Consider the following 5,355-nt stretch of genomic DNA (forward strand, 5'->3'; position numbering starts at 1 on the left):
TTGCCTAAGATGGCTAGCACAAACTGGGATACAGATCGAAAGAGGCACAAGCCTTCTGCCTGGGATCCTTCTAAACTACTCCTGGTCGTCGTCAGCGGCCTGCACGTAGTAGTAGGCACCTCTAGAGTAGTAGTCGTCGTCGACGGTGGCGTCTGGATCCTGGGCTCCAACGTCTGGTTGAGGCATCCGAGAAGAAGAGGAAAATAGGGGAAAAGAGGGATTAAACCAACCGTGAGTACTCATCCAAAGTACTCGCAAGCAAGGAGCTACACTACATATGCATGGGTATATGTGTAATGAGGCAATATGAGTGGACTGAACTGCAGAATGCCAGAATAAGAGGGGAATAGCTAGTCCTATCGAAGACTACGCTTCTGGCAGCCTCCGTCTTGCAGCATGTAGAAGAGAGTAGACTGAAGTTCTCCAAGTAGCATCGCATAGCATAATCCTACCTGGCGATCCTCCCCTCGTCGCCCTGTGGAAAAGTGATCACCGAGTTGTCTGTGGAACTTGTCTGGGTGTGTTTTATCAAGTATCCAGTTCTAGTTGTCATAAGGTCAAGGTACAACTCCGTGTCGTCCTTTTACCGAGGGACACGGCTATTCGAATAAATAAACTTCCCTGCAGGGGTGCACCACATAACCCAACACGCTCGATCCCATTTGGCCGGACACACTTTCCTGGGTCATGCCCGGCCTCGGAAGATCAACACGTCGCAGCCCTACCTAGGCACAACAGAGAGGTCAGCACGCCGGTCTAAATCCTATGTGCGCAGGGGTCTGGGCCCATCGCCCATTGCACACCTGCATGTTGCGAACGTGGCCAGTGAGCAGACCTAGCAACCTCCATTTCAAAGGAAGTTGCGTTACGCGGTCCAACCCGGCGCGCGCCACTCAGTCGCTGACATCAAGAAGGCTTCGGCTGATACCACGATGTCGAGTGCCCATATCATTCCCGTGTAGTTGGTTAGTGCGTATAGGCCAGTGGCCAGACTCAGATCAAATACCAAGATCTTGTTAAGGATGTCATTTTGAAGTAACCGCGGACGCCGACCATGGCCAGGCCCACCTCTCTCCTAGGTGGTCTCAACCTGCCATGTCGCTCTGCCAAAAAGTAACAGTCGGGGGCCGTCGGGAACCCAGGCCCACCTCTACCGGGATGGAGCCACCTGTCCTTCCAGCCCCCACATCGGAATCACTTGCGGGTACACAACGAGCCAACCCGACTTTAGTCACCACCTGAATAGTACGTATATGTATAGTATATACCCGTGATCACCTCCCGAGTGATCACGACCCGATAGTATAGCAAGGCAGACTGACAAGAATGTAGGGCCAATGATGATAAACTAGCATCCTATACTAAGCATTTAGGATTGCGGGTAAGGTATCAACAACTGTAGCAACAATGACAGGCTATGCAACAGAGTAGGATTAACCGAACAGTAACATGCTACACTACTCTAATGCAAGCAGTAGAGAGAAGAATAGGCGATATCTGGTGATCAAGGAGGGGGCTTGCCTGGTTGCTCTGGCAAGAAGGAGGGGTCGTCAACACAACAATCGATCGGGGCACCAGCAGCAGCGTTGGTCTCGGGGTCTACCGGAGAAGAAGAGGGGGAGAAACAGTAAATACGGAGCAAACAAAGCATCATAAAACATAACGAGGCAATACGCGGTGCTAGTTATGCCCTAACATGGTACTAGGCGATGCCGACGAAGGAGGGAAACATCTGGGAAAATATGCTACACTACTCTAATGCAAGCAGTAGAGAGAAGAATAAGCGATATCTGGTGATCAAGGTGTTGGAAATATGCCCTAGAGGCAATAATAAAATGATTATTATTATATTTCCTTGTTCATGATAATTGTCTATTATTCATGCTATAATTGTGTTATCCGGAAATCATAATACATGTGTGAATACATAGACCACAACATGTCCCTAGTGAGCCTCTAGTTGACTAGCTCGTTGATCAACTGATAGTCATGGGTTCCTGACTATGGACATTGGATGTCGTTGATAACGGGATCACATCATTAGGAGAATGATGTGATGGACAAGACCCAATCCTGAGCATAGCACAAGATCGTGTAGTTCGTTTGCTAGAGCTTTTCCAATGTCCAGTATCTTTTCCTTAGACCATGAGATCGTGTAACTCCCGGACACCGTAGGAGTGCTTTGGGTGTACCAAACGTCACAACGTAACTGGGTGACTATAAAGGTATACTACGGGTATCTCCGAAAGTGTCTGTTGGGTTGACACGGATCGAGACTGGGATTTGTCACTCCGTATGACGGAGAGGTATCTCTGGGGCCACTCGGTAATGCATCATCATAATGAGCTCAAAGTGACCAAGTGTCTGGTCACAGGATCATGCATTGCGGTACGAGTAAAGTGACTTGCTGGTAACGAGATTGAACGAGGTATTGGGATACCGACGATCAAATCTCGGTAAAGTAACATACCGATTGACAAAGGGAATTGTATACGGGGTTGCTTGAATCCTCGACATCGTGGTTCATCCGATGAGATCATCAAGGACCATGTGGGAGCCAACATGGGTATCCAGATCCCGCTGTTGGTTATTGACAGGAGAGCCGTCTCGGTCATGTCTACATGTCTCCCGAACCCATAGGGTCTACACACTTAAGGTTCGGTGACGCTAGGGTTGTAGAGATATTAGTATGCAGTAACCCGAAAGTTGTTCGGAGTCTCGGATGAGATCCCGGATGTCACGAGGAGTTCCGGAATGGTCTGGAGGTAAATTATATATTGGAAGTCAAGTTTCGGCCATCGGGAAAGTTTTGGGGGTCACCGGTATTGTACCGGGACCACCGGAAGGGTCCCGGGGGTCCATCGGGTGGGGCCACCTATCCCAGAGGGCCCCATGCATGGGCTGCAGTGGGAGGGGAACCAGCCCCTGGTGGGCTAGTGCGCCCCCCCTTGGGCCCCCCTACGCCTAGGGTTGGAAACCCTAGGGGTGGGGGCGCCTCCACTTGGCTTGGGGGCAAGCCATCCCCTTGGCCGCCGCCCCCTCTTGCAGATTGGATCTCCTAGGACCGGCGCTGTAGGGTAACGTAGTAATTTCAAAAAATTTCCTACGCACACGCAAGATCATGGTGATGGTATAGCAATGAGAGGGGAGAGTGTTGTCCACGTACCCTCGTAGACCGTAAGCGGAAGCGTTATGACAATGCGGTTGATGTAGTCGTACGTCTTCACGATCCGACCGATCCAAGTACCGAACGTACGACACCTCCGTGTTCAGCACACGTTCAGCTCGATGACGTTCCCCGGGCTCCAATCCAGCAAAGTGTCGGGGATGAGTTCCGTCAGCACGACGGCGTGGTGATGATGATGATGTTCTTCCGGCACAGGGCTTCGCCTAAACTCCGCGACGATATGACCGAGGTGGAATATGGTGGAGGGGGGCACCGCACACGGCTAAGGAACGATCCGTAGATCAACCTGTGTGTCATGGGGTGCCCCCCTGCCCCCGTATATAAAGGAGCAAGGGGGCAGGAGGCCGGCCCTAGGAGGGGGCGCGCCAAGTATGGAGTCCTACTAGGACTCCCTAGTCCTAGTAGGATTCCACCTCCCTTGTTGGAGTAGGAGAAGGGGAAAGAGGGGGAGATGAAGAAGGAAAGGGGGGCTGCGCCCCTTGTCCAATTCGGACCAGAGGGGGGGCGCAGGCCTCCTTCCTTTTGGCATCTCTCCTCTATTCCCGTATGGCCCAATAAGGCCCATATACTCCCCGGCGAATTCCCGTAACTCTCCGGTACTCCGAAAAATACCCGAATCACTCGGAACCTTTCCGAACTCCGAATATAGTTGTCCAATATATCGATCTTTATGTCTCGACCATTTCGAGACTCCTCGTCATGTCCCCGATCTCATCCAGGACTCCGAACTCCTTCGGTACATCAAAACTCATAAACTCATAATATAACTGTCATCGAAACCTTAAGCGTGCGGACCCTACGGGTTCGAGAACTATGTAGACATGACCTAGAACTATTCTTGGTCAATAACCAATAGCGGAACCTGAATGCCCATATTGGCTCCTACATATTCTACGAAGATCTTTATCGGTCAAACCGCATAACAACATACTTTGTTCCCTTTGTCATCGGTATGTTACTTGCCCGAGATTCGATCGTCGGTATCTAATACCTAGTTCAATCTCGTTACCGGCAAGTCTCTTTACTCATTACGTAATGCATCATTCCGTAACTAACTCATTAGCTACATTGCTTGCAAGGCTTATAGTGATGTGCATTACCAAGAGGGCCCAGAGATACCTCTCCGACAATCGGAGTGACAAATCCTAATCTGGAAATACGCCAACTCAACATGTACCTTCAGAGACACCTGTAGAGCACCTTTATAATCACCCAGTTACGTTGTGATGTTTGGTAGCACACAAAGTGTTCCTCCGGTAAACGGGAGTTGCATAATCTCATAGTCATAGGAACATGTATAAGTCATGAAGAAAGCAATAGCAACATACTAAACGATCAAGTGCTAAGCTAACGGAATGGGTCAAGTCAATCACATCATTATCCTAATGATGTGATCCCGTTAATCAAATGACAACTCATGTCTATGGCTAGGAAACTTAACAATATTTGATTCAATGAGCTAGTCAAGTAGAGGCATACTAGTGACACTATGTTTGTCTATGTATTCACACATGTATTATGTTTCTGGTTAATACAATTCTAGCATGAATAATAAACATTTATCATGAAATAAGGAAATAAATAATAATTTTATTATTGCCTCTAGGGCATATTTCCTTCAGTCTCCCACTTGCACTAGAGTCAATAATCTAGTTCACATCACCATGTGATTTAACACTAATATTCACATCTGCATGTGATTAATACCCATAGTTCACATCGTCATGTGATCAACACCCAAAGGGTTTACTAGAGTTAATAATCTAGTTCACATCGCTATGTGATTAACACCCAAAGAGTACTAAGGTATGATCATGTTTTGCTCGTGAGAGAAGTTTAGTCAATGGGTCTGTCACATTCAGAGCCGTATGTATTTTGCAAATATTCTATGTCCACAATGCTCTGCATGGAGCTACTCTAGCTAATTGCTCCCACTTTCAATATGCATCTAGATTGAGACTTAGAGTCATCTGGATTGGTGTAAAAGCTTGCACCGATGTAACTCTTTACGACGGGCTCTTTTATCACCTCCATAATCGAGAAGTATTTCCTTAGTCCTCACTAAGGATATTCTTGACCGCTGTCCAGTGATCTACTATTAGATCAAAATTGTATTCCTTTGCCAAACACAGAGCAAGGTATACAATAGGTCTGGTTCAGAGCATAGC

This window comes from Triticum aestivum, chromosome 5B (genome assembly GCF_018294505.1).
Source record: "Triticum aestivum cultivar Chinese Spring chromosome 5B, IWGSC CS RefSeq v2.1, whole genome shotgun sequence".
Lineage (NCBI taxonomy): Eukaryota > Viridiplantae > Streptophyta > Magnoliopsida > Poales > Poaceae > Triticum > Triticum aestivum.